The 12,842-nt window shown below is 39.8% G+C and overlaps 1 protein-coding gene across 1 annotated transcript in view; it reads right to left on the bottom strand.

The window, feature by feature from the left end:
- The window catches only part of LOC126252989 (uncharacterized), a 999,773-nt gene that overhangs the window by 768,276 nt on the left and 218,655 nt on the right, over positions 1-12,842 (bottom strand). The window contains exon 3 of the mRNA XM_049954016.1: positions 7,492-7,552. The gene's annotated coding sequence lies outside the window, so the exon portion shown is untranslated. The remainder of the gene's footprint in view (positions 1-7,491; positions 7,553-12,842) is intronic.

The following is a 12,842-nucleotide window of genomic DNA, read 5'->3' as shown; positions in this document are numbered from 1 at the left end:
TAATTATTGTGGAATGAATGAATGCACAAAGAAACTGGAGACTTAAAGTTGACTAGACGAGAATATAGTGGAATATAAATTTTTAAAATCTTTTTTAGAAAAGGCAATTGGAGGAAAACTCTCTGACCATAATTTAACTGTGCGTGTGATAAAAAGAGATCTTTTTACTAGCTCGAATAGTAAATTAAGTACGATTTCAGAACGATTCTTTAGATTTATTCAGAAGAGAAAATAATTATAATGTTACCATTGTTTCAGCATTAGGTTCTTTGGAACCACATGAATCTTGAGCAAAACGGTCAGAAACAGTTTTTTTAGTTCAAGAGTGTGTCACGTCAGTAATCTGTTTTTATTATATCTGTACAGAGGGTTGATTTTGCTCTGAGGACGCTGTAGTTAATAAGCAATTGTGAGATATTTTAGAAACGTAAGCAGCGAGTGTGCTAACAACAAAATGTATTTAGAGAAATCTGTCGTTCTCTCAAGATAAATGCACTTGACGAAAAAGAAGATTTCTCAGTGATCGTAACTTATAAACGAGCTGAAGAACTGCAGAATGGAGATCATATTAATGACGAGTAAAGTACTCGACAAAAGAGGTAAATAATAATAACTGTGCATCTGCGAACCAGCAGAACTGAACGATTATTTACTTAAATAAAGGTATGAGTTTCCACGGAAGCTAGGTTATTATAAGGTCTTGAGTGTGAGTTTAGGACAAATACAAGATTACATTTTTTACAAAGCCATCTTTGGGCACTTGGAAAAAGTAGAGGTGGTGGAGCAAAAACTGAATATAATGTACGTAATATTGGTGAACCGTCAAGTGAGTACAGGCGTCACATAAGAATGAAGTAGTACAAGTTTTCCGTACATCAAGCCAAAGTCCAAACAGGCAATGAATTGTAATATATGTCTTGATTCGCGATGAATCTTTTCCAAATAAATCAGGAAAAAGATGTCCCAGACAAATTATTTGTACTCTTCTAAGCGACTGAGATCCATGTGTTTGCTTGACATTCCGTAAGTAACAAACGCAAGTAGAGAGAGAGATTACCCCGATGACGAATACGATGCGTATACCAAAGTGTCATGTATGATGCTAAATGATGGCGTCTATGAACTCCACATGACGTGGATGTTACTTTTCCTATCAGTCTACTCTCAATTGGGAAAGTGGACTGCAAGCAGCAGTAAACCTTACGGGAGGATGCCAAACATGCAGCGTTCGTGAGATTAAACAGGGCCTCCCTCCAGTGAAACGTTCACCATGGAAGGTATTCGTCCATGAAGAGAGAGAGTTGGACCATTTCTAAATTGTAGGGTTAAAGCATCAGGTATCATACTTATATGAGAACGTACTTTCCCTAAGAACGTCAGCACTGTAGACCCACAAGGATATCTGGAGGTCAATGTGTCCATCCAAAGATAGTCAATCGTGGAGAGCTACTTTTTGTCTCCGACCACTTGCCTTTTACGGACGATGAACGAATTCAGACTACTCGCCGAATCATAAATTGTCTGCTGTCATTTTTCAATATAAACCGGAACTCATTCACAATCCGTTATTAAAAAGCGTAGGATCGTAAGATAGTTTTCTAAACATCAAAATGAGTTTACTGGAAATGGTTTCACATAAATAAATTTCTGGGGCAGTTATTATAGGTATTGGATACTGTATGACGTCAAAAAGGGATTCTACTAAAAACTTGGAGGAGAAGTCTTAATTATAATTTAATGAAGTTTAAGGGAAGAAACCGCGCTAAGCCCAATGCCCATTTTAGCTGCTCGCGCCGTACGCTGTAAGTGTCCACAAGGTGACCACCTTAAGGTACCGATGGGCTGCTCATCAGTTTGCACTGCGCACAGCATGTGGAGTAATCATCTGCGACCTTCTAAACTTGGAATGCATTACGAGTCACATAAAGACAGAGTGACTGCTAAATGACAATATTGGGGTGAGAATCCTTCTGACACGTGATAAGCAAGTAAACAGATCATGTTCATTTTAAATGAACGTTTTAGGTTAGGCTTTGCCGTGACTGTTATTGACATTAAATGAAACAAGTTTACTGTCACCAGTCACTGTTTCTGTATATCCACGTTTCAAAAGTTTAAACCTCCATTACCAGGTGGATTTACATTTGTTAGTATGACTTTGTGTGTGTGTTGTGTTAGGATTTCTTGGAGGACGTTGTGACACTGCCTCCAGGGTGGCACTCCACTGGAGGCAGTGCCACAACTTCCTCCAAAAAATCCTAACACAACACACACACAAAGTCACACTAACAAATGTAAATCCACCTGATGACGGATGTTTAAACCTTTGAAACGCGTCCAGGGTGGTACTCCACTGGAGGCAGTGCCACAACTTCCTCCAAAATATCCTAACACAACACACACACACCCACACAAAGTCATACTAACAAATGTAAATCCACCTGATGATGGAGGTTTAAACCTTTGAAACGCGTCGTGGAGATAAATAAACAGTGACTGGTAACAGTAAACTTGTTGTTCCATTTAAGATCATGTTCAGATTTAGAAGCACCGGAAACTTCGCTGGGACCACTGCGAGCACCGAATGCATTGACGACTGCTTACGACTCTCATCAGACTCTTCAGGTCACAGGAGGCCAGTCTAGAATATCTACGGCCATTGGAGGCTCTACTGACGCAAGAAAGCTGCTGACACATCGGTATTCCACACAGGCTACTGGACAGAGGGAGGACAATATTTCCTGGGAGTGAGGTAAGGCTAGTCATTTATGCGTCCGCACCTTCTATACAAAATATAGCTAAATGGACAACATTGAAATTAGACGACCAACTGCTCCTGCATCTAAATCTACATACATACTCCTCAAGCCATCGTACTACTAGTCTTTTTATTTCTTATTCCACTCGCAAATAGAGCGAGGGTAAAACTACTGTATATATGCCTCCGTATGAGGCTGGTTTCTCTTATCTTACATTCGTGGTCCTTAACGCTAAATGTACGTTAGCGGCAAAGTAGTCGTTCTGTAATCAGCTTAAAATGTCGATTCTCAATAGCAGCATCCCTCGAAAAGAACGTCGCCTTCCCTTCCTTTAAACCGACTGGTGGGTAGGGTTACCAGGCGTCCGGAAATTCCCGGACATGACCTACATTTTAACCGTTTGTCCGGCGTCGGGGGGGGAGGGGGGGGATTTTTGAAAAGTTTCTAATGTCCTACATTTTCAGAAACAAACAGTGATCGTTAGAAATGAACTGGCAGCTGTGAAAATAGAAACGAATAATTGGTTATTAGCCGCAACTGCAAGTCGCTATGGCAACACAGCTACAGTGATACACCATATGCATTCCATAGTAACAAAGAACGATGGATGTAGCTACACAGCATTTGAACTCTCGGTTAAAATGGACTTCAGTGTCGGCGGTGTCTGCGTGCTGTGCAGATGTTGGTAACGGTGCGATGAATCACGGGAAATCGAGACAACGAATCATAATACAGATGTGAAGAGCCAGTGAATTTATTTTCTCTCTCTTCCATTTGGAGTTTGGTTATCGAAGATTAAAATTGTGGAAAGTCAACAGTTAATTCACAGTGCTTTTTTTACAAGCCGAAATACCGAAACGAAAATGCAAATTCAGTGACGCATTTTCGTTAAAGTATGTGTTTCAAGGCAGGAAAAAACGGATACGAAGCACAATGCCTTATTTGTCCTCCAGGAACATATGCTTCTGTTGCAGACAAAGGTTTGGTTATCAAATAGTTTTTTTTATCTTCCGTCTGACTTTGATCGGCATATTGCTATGGCGATTATTTAAAGAGTTTTAATTTATAATTGCCAATTTTGGTATATTAAGACGGAAACGGTTCTTTTGTAGGTGCACAAGATTTGGAAGTACACCTGTCTTCCAAGAAACATAAAACATCTCACAATTCTGACGGTACTTCAGATATTAAACGTTTCTTTGCTCAGCCCACACACTCAGCATATCGTGTTAGCGCTGCAGAGGCAACGCTTGACTTTGACGTTGTTAATCACCACACATCATACAAATCCATGGACTGCACGCCGAAAATAAACGCGAAACTATACAGTGATTCTCAAATGGCGAAGAAAGTTTCGTGCGCAACAACAAAGACCGAAGTGATTATTAACAAAGTCCTTGCACCACATTCTAATCATGGTTCCCAGAAAGTATTCCCTATTTTAATACAATATTTTGATCTTAAAGCTGGCGGTATGCAGACAAAGGTAATCGCAATTAAAACTACATCAAATGAAAGTGCAAAAATAATATCATCATATGTTCGAGACACTTTAGTACGGGTAGGAATAGAAAAGAAATGTCTCGCATTTGGTGCTGACAATACGAACACAAATTTTGGTTGTATAAGTCGACCAAAGGGCAAAAATGTATTCACCAAACTTAAAAGTACTATATTAATGAAAATTTAGTTGGAGTGTGTTGCCCAGCACACATTCTTAACAATGCCATTCAGCATGGTTCGGATATTTAAAATGTAGATTTAGAGCGTACTGTTTTCAAGCTGTAAACTTCCTTTTTTACATATACAGTAAGAACTGAGGATCTCAAGCATTATTGTGGGTTTGTAGGATGAGTTAAAAACAGCTTCTTAGTCACAGTAAAACCACGTGGTTATCTCTGTTCCCTGCACTAGACAGAATAATTGAAATATATGAGGCTTTAAAATCTTACTTTTTGTCTATATCCAATGCTCCTACTGTTCTAAATATTTTCTTTGAAAACAGTTTCAGTAAGGCTTATTTATACACTTACATTCATTGATGTCTGTGTTCCACCATGGGATACAACAACTTGAAAGTGAACCAACATCCATTGTTGAGATGATCGCAGTTTTAGATACTGTGTGTTGTCTTCTTAGGAATAGATTAGAGAGTAATTTCATGTCACTAAAGACGAAAAAGGTCTTGATAAGTGCTATGGAGGAGAGCCTTGATAAAAATGCTGACAATTTTGAGCAGGAGGCTGTTTCATTGTATGGCGAATGTCTGCGCTATTTAGATAAATGGTATGTGTCCTTCTCAGAACTCAGTTGTTTTAGGAGGTTAAATTTAAATGATAAAGTATGCATGGATGATGTACAAAAGTGTGTACAGTTCTTGAGCGATAAAGGCATTGTAATAGATGATGTCAACTGTTGTGGTGAGATATTTAATGTGAACCAGTTTTTGCAGCATCATAGCTCTGAACTTGAGATATTGTCCTGTAATGATTAGTGGGTTGGATATTTTAGTGATAGCAAGCATGAGGACTGCCATTCTGAACTATTGAAACTAATTCAGTATTTTTTTGCTATTCCTGCATATAATGCTGACGTTGAAAGAGTATTTTCACCAATAAGAGCACAGTGGACAGATGAAAGGAACAGATTATCTGTTGATTGTCAAAGGTATTATTTTTGTAAAGTATCATTTTAAAAACTTAAGTTGTTTGGCATTTTTTGATGCTTTGCACAGGAGTAGTTCTTCAGAAAAATATAACTGACTGCTGTTGATTATCATATTTAACATTTTATGTGTCAGAATTTAAAAAAAATAATGTATATGCCTGTGGGTATTATAAATAGCATTTAAATTTGAAATTTACATAATTTTTTTCATTGAGCGATAATGTCCTACATTTCTGACAAATGTCCTACATTTTTTACCAATGTGTCCTACATTTCGATCAGATAATCTGGTAACCGTACTGAAGGCTATCGCATACACTCGAACAGTACTCCAGAATGGATCACATTAGTGTCCTATAAGCTGTCTCCTTTATAGATGAACCACACTTTCCTGAAATTCTCCCAATACACAGAGGTCGAACATTCGCCTCATCTACAACAATTCTCACATGCTCGTTCCATTTCATATCGCTTTGCAACGTTACGCTCAGACATTCAAACGACGTGACTGTGTCAAGCAGGCCACTACTAATGCTATATTCGAACACTACGATTTTGTTTTTCCTGTTCATCTGGATTAATTTACATTTTTGTACATTTAGAGTCAGCTGCCATTCGTCACACCAACTAGAAACATTCTCTAAGTCGTCTGGTGTCCACCTACAGTAACCCAACGACAACAAACAACAGCAGACTGTTGTCCACCGGGTCTGCCAGATCATTTACGTGTATGGAAAATAACAGCAGTCCTATCACACTTAGCAGGGACACTCCCGACGAGAACCTTGTCTCTGATGAACATACTGGGTTCTGTTGATTAAGAAGTCTTCGAGCCTTTCACACACTGGGAACCTATTCCATATACTCGCACCTTTGTTAACAGTCTTCAGTAGGGCACCACCAAAATGCGTTTTGGAAATATAGAACCGTGGAATCTGCCTGTTGCCCTTCATCCATAGTTCTCAGGATATCGCGTGAGGCAAGTGCAAGCTGAGTTTTACACGACCGATGCTTTCTAAAACCGAGCTGAAGAGCTGAAGAGTTTCCGACTCCAGAAAATTCATTATATTCGAACTGAGAATATGTTCAAGAATTCTGCAGCAAACCGATGTCAAGGAAGGATATTGGTTCGGAATTTTCCGGGTCCGTTCTTTCATCCTTCTTTTATACATGAGTCAACTGTGATTTTCTCAGTCGCTCGGGACTTCGCAGCGGGCGAAAGATTCGCGATAAAAATAAGCTAAGATAAGGTCAGTGCCGTAGGGCACTCTTTATAAAACGGAACTGGGATTCCTTTCCGAACCTGGCGTCTTATATGTTTTCAACTCTTTCAGGTTTTTTTTTTTTCTTCTACACCAGGGATCCATTTTACTATGTCCTCTATACAGGAGTCTGTGCTATGGTCAAACGACGATACGTTTGTACGATTCTCCTGGGTGAACGATTTCTTTGACGTGAAATTTAAGACTTCGGCTTTCGTTTTGTTATCTTTTTCTGTCACACTAGACTGGTCAACGAGCGACTGGATAGGAGCCCAGAATTTTCTCGGGTTCTCGGCATGAAGTATGCCTCGCGCGTCGCTCTTTTTACAGACGCACGAATCTATACTAATTTTTCCCTGTCGTCATTTGCGTGTTCCCTTTTGAACCTAGAGTGCAACAGTCTTCGCTTCCTCAGCATTTTCCGGCATTCGTTGTTAAAGCACGATGGGTCTTTCCCATCCTTAATCCAATTACCCTTGCTTTTATTTTTACGCTTAATAAATTCCACAACTGTAGGCATACAAAGGTAGGTTAGCTCAATATTTTAACACTTTACAATGTAATTAGGTAAAGTACGGTGAAAAAAATGAAGAACATATACTCAAAGAATTAAAATCAGAACGTATGTTTTACTACAGAGGAACAGAGCAGGGAGAAAATTCAAATGTAGGTCAGTAAACAACATAATTAAAAACAATTTTACAGATACTGAATGTGCCTCAGACACAACGGCAAGATTTATTTGAAAACCAAACGAATTACATCTCACGGAAACCATTCAGGTTCTAGTATCAAATACTCACACTCTGTTGAGGAGGTAGAAGACCGGCGAAGAGTCGCAGAAAATGATAATGACAGCAAATCCTGCAACAAGATATTAGCAAGAACCAAATGCAGATGAAAATAAAAGTGACGACATTTTATGAAACAATAAAGGAACTGTACGACGAAAATATTTTAAATTACTTTAGAGTTTCTGGTGATCATAGACTAGTAGTATTCACAATAAAAATCGATATTAATCGAATCACCAAACACGAAATCATAATTGTATATTACGAGAATTTATTTAACAGTAAGTATGTGAACCATATTAAATTAAGCAACACGTTCAGCATCTTGGAAAGTGGAGATTACACAGATATAGATGAGACAATTACTTCACAAAAGTACCAGGAAAAAACAAAAAAATCTCAGGCAGCTAAGAAGACTTTAAGGAAAGAATTCCTAATAATTTATCGAATGCATACGATCGCATACGTTTAATATTACAAACCTATTTAATATTTATGAAATTTACGTCGCTACCTGGAGAAACATAAACATATTCAAAACTGAAACACATAATATTGATTTTTCACACTAACATTTATTTTATATTGGTTGTGAACCGGCTTTCGCCTTTTTCGGCCATTCTCAGACAATTGAAGAGAAAATAAATAGTTCACACATCATCAGCTAGAGTTTACAGCTGTACAAGGATTGTTTTTGCAAAGATAGATCACCTTTTCCGACTATATACGTGTACGCAACACAAAATCATATTGAAACCCAGAAAGAAGTTATGAATAAATAAACCTTACATTATCTTATACTCAAATATTGAAGGTATAAGAATGTAAATGACAAAACGGTACACATGTGAGCACTGGCACAGACGACTATATTGTATAGACAAAATAACAGGTGAACATAGTGAATAGGTAACAAAAAAGGAAAAAAAGGGTGGCGGGTTGGGTCCGGCGGCAGAGGATGCAATTATTTACAAATGTTCTCGATATTACGTGAAAAGGTATAATGGAAAAAAATTGCTAATACATAATAAGAATGTCACATTACATAATTGAAGAGGGTAGAGAGAGAAAATAAGTAAAACTTGATAACGGTAGACAGAAGGTCGATATAGAGATCGGAAACTATAAACAAAGCAATTATACCACATTAACTGCCTGGACTGCACTTTATTCAAAAATGGTTCAAATGGCTCTGAGCACTATGGGACTCAACATCTTAGGTCATAAGTCACCTAGAACTTAGAACTACTTAAACCTAACTAACCTAAGGACATCACACACAGCCATGCCCGAGGCAGGATTCGAACCTGCGACCGTAGCATGCACTTTATTCATCCACATGGATAGATAGCTTATCCAGACATTCAAAGATTTTTCCACATGTTTTTCTAGTAAACGAGATGAATAAAATATTCTAAAGTCAATACTGAAAAATATGTCACGCGAGAAATATAAAATCAGGTGAGGTGTGTGTGTTGCCATTCGGGGTATTAAGAAAGGAAAGGCGACAGTAAATGGTGATAATCAAAGGGGGAACAAAACAATACGAAACAGACTTGCAGATATAGTTACACTATTTCTGCGGAGAAAAATAATTCCCTGTAACTGGAACAATGCTGTAATTGGTTAACTTCATGCAAATGGACACAGATGGACATAAAAAACCACGGACCAGTCAGTATATTTTTCACAGTGTATATATGCAGACTGAAGTGACGAATTAAAAATTTGTGCTAATACCAGGATCGAATCAATCATGTCTGAGACTTCAAAAGGTCTTCGGAGCCATATAGTTTCATTTGACTCTTCGCAATGTAAAAACCACTCACCATATTTTTTACCAACCACATTTTAGCCATTGTGAGCAGCAATAACAGGAGGTCTTTTGCAAAACACGTATAATTATCCAACGGTAACACAGACAATAGAGTACAATCCATTCTATTATTCGACTTGCAGAAAGGTATTTTGTCTTCAAGCGTTCACTGTGTTCCCTTACCAACCACTACATTCCCCCATGGCCGTGTGTCCATTTACAGCATTCCTTCCCCCTTCTTCAGTTATACTCCTTAGCCAAAAGTAAATAGTAGGAAATAATAATTCGGAAATAACCTGCGAAGCATGTTGTTACTCGTACTGGTAACATTATTCCTTCACTAAATGTTACAGACATTAAACTGACAATAACAACGGTTGTTGCTTACCAGTGCGTTGACTGGCATGTGGGTATTTTTGAATCGAAGTTTTAAAGTAGTAGATAAAGTGATACGAAACAATAGACTTAAATGGTTTCGCAGTGTTAAGCTTATGACTGAAGGGGACATACCTAATGGAAGTGTGACGTTAAAAGTGGAGTATAAGAGAAGCAGAGGTAGACCAAAAAGTAGATAGTTGGAATTGGCGTTCGTTGCAATAACCAGGAAAGCATAGAGAAGTATCGTGTGATGTAGTAAAATGGATACTTAAAGGTAAAATACATCTTCAAAAGTGGCCTAATAAAAAGGAGTGTACTTACATTTCCGAGTAATTACACGTGTTTGTACTGCTGTGAGCAGTTAAGAGCCGGCCGTGGTGACCGTGCGGATCTAGGCGCTTCCGCCCGGAACCACGCGGCTACTTCGGTCGCAGGTTCGAATCCCGCCTCGGGCATGGACTTGTGTGATGTCCTTAGGTTAGTTAGGTTTAAATAGTTCTAAGTCCAGCGGACTGATGACCTCAGATGTTAAGTCCCATAGTGCTTGGAGTCATTTGAACCATTTGAGCAGTTAAGAAGCCATACACTATGACAAGTAGCCTAAAATTCGCCTACATCCAGATTAGAAATCTCCATCTCAAGCTTTGTAAGCCGAAACTCTACACACTGTATAAACTGAGCTCCGCAGCTATACGGCACTGAAGATACTTCCCAGGCACGTGACTGCATTAGCGCTATTTGGTACTTGAATAACTTATAGCTATTTGTTGCACAGGAAACTCATTTTTATTTTAATAGAATGTTGTTGTTGTGGTCTTCAGTCCTGATGCTGGTTTGATGCAGCTCTCCATGCAACTCTATCCTGTGAAAGCTTCTTCATCTCCCAGTAACTACTGCAACCTACATCCTTCTGAATCTGCTTAGTGTATTCATCTCTGGGTGTCCCTCTACGATTTTTACCATCCACGCTGCCCTCCAGTACTAAATTGGTGATCCCTTGATTCTTCAGAACATGTCCTACCAACCGATCCCTTCTTCTAGTCAAGTTGTGCCACAAACTTCTCTTCTCCCCAATCCTATTCAATACCTCATCATTAGTTATGTGATCTACCTATCTAATCTTCAGCATTCTTCTGTAGTACCACATTTCAAAAGCTTCTATTCTCTTCTTGTCCAACCTATTTATCGTCCATGTTTCACTTCCATACATGGCTACACTCCATACAAATACTTTCAGAAACGACTTCCTGACACTTAAATCTATACTCGATGTTAACAAATTTCTCTTCTTCAGAAACGCTTTCCTTGCCATTGCCAGTCTACATTTTATATCCTCTCTACTTCGACCATCATCAGTTATTTTACTCCCTAAATAGCAAAACTCCTTTACTACTTTAAGTGTCTCATTTCCTAATCTAATTCCCTCAGCATCACCTGATTTAATTTGACTACATTCCATTATACTCGTTTTGCTTTGGTTGATGTTCATCTTATATCCTCCTTTCAAGACGCTATCCATTCCATTCATCTGCTCTTCCAAGTCCTTTGCTGTCTCTGACAGAATTACAATGTCATCGGCGAACCTCAAAGTTTTTATTTCTTCTCCATGGATTTTAATACCTACTCAAAATTTTTCTTTTGTTTCCTTCAGTGCTTGCTCAATATACAGATTGAATAACATCGTGGAGAGGCTACAACCCTGTCTCACTCCCTTTCCAACCACTGCTTCCCTTTCGTGTTCCTCGACTCTTATAACTGCCATCTGGTTTCTGTACAAATTGTAAATAGCCTTCGCTCCCTGTATTTTACCTCTGCCACCTTCAGAATTTGAAAGAGAGTATTCCAGTCAACATTGTCAAAAGCTTTCTCTAAGTCTACAAATGCTAGAAACGTAGGTTTGCCTTTCCTTAATCTAGCTTCTAAGATAACTCGTAGGGTCAGTATTGCCTCACGTGTCCCAGTATTTCTACGGAATCCAAACTGATCTTCCCCGAGGTCGGTTTCTACTAGTTTTTCCATTCGTTGTAAAGAATTCGCGTTAGTATTTTGCAGCCGTGACTTATTAAACTGATAGTTCGGTAATTTTCGCATCTGTCAACACCTGCTTTCTTTGGGATTGGAATTATTATATTCTTCGTGAAGTCTGAGGGTATTTAGCCTGTCTCATATATATAGAATAGTACAAGATAGTTTACTGGAAAAAAAATCCTTCGGCAGCTACACTCCTGGAAATTGAAATAAGAACACCGTGAATTCATTGTCCCAGGAAGGGGAAACTTTATTGACACATTCCTGGGGTCAGATACATCACATGATCACACTGACAGAACCACAGGCACATAGACACAGGCAACAGAGCATGCACAATGTCGGCACTAGTACAGTGTATATCCACCTTTCGCAGCAATGCAGGCTGCTATTCTCCCATGGAGACGATCGTAGAGATGCTGGATGTAGTCCTGTGGAACGGCTTGCCATGCCATTTCCACCTGGCGCCTCAGTTGGACCAGCGTTCGTGCTGGACGTGCAGACCGCGTGAGACGACGCTTCATCCAGTCCCAAACATGCTCAATGGGGGACAGATCCGGAGATCTTGCTGGCCAGGGTAGTTGACTTACACCTTCTAAAGCACGTTGGGTGGCACGGGATACATGCGGACGTGCATTGTCCTGTTGGAACAGCAAGTTCCCTTGCCGGTCTAGGAATGGTAGAACGATGGGTTCGATGACGGTTTGGATGTACCGTGCACTATTCAGTGTCCCCTCGACGATCACCAGTGGTGTACAGCCAGTGTAGGAGATCGCTCCCCACACCATGATGCCGGGTGTTGGCCCTGTGTGCCTCAGTCGTATGCAGTCCTGATTGTGGCGCTCACCTGCACGGCGCCAAACACGCATACGACCATCATTGGCACCAAGGCAGAAGCGACTCTCATCGCTGAAGACGACACGTCTCCATTCGTCCCTCCATTCACGCCTGTCGCGACACCACTGGAGGCGGGCTGCACGATGTTGGGGCGTGAGCGGAAGACGGCCTAACGGTTTGCGGGACCGTAGCCCAGCTTCATGGAGACGGTTGCGAATGGTCCTCACCGATACCCCAGGAGCAACAGTGTCCCTAATTTGCTGGGAAGTGGCGGTGCGGTCCCCTACGGCACTGCGTAGGA

This window comes from Schistocerca nitens, chromosome 4 (genome assembly GCF_023898315.1).
Source record: "Schistocerca nitens isolate TAMUIC-IGC-003100 chromosome 4, iqSchNite1.1, whole genome shotgun sequence".
NCBI lineage: Eukaryota > Metazoa > Arthropoda > Insecta > Orthoptera > Acrididae > Schistocerca > Schistocerca nitens.
The sequence above is the reverse complement of the archived record's forward strand: the minus strand, read 5'-3'. Positions and strand labels throughout refer to the sequence as shown.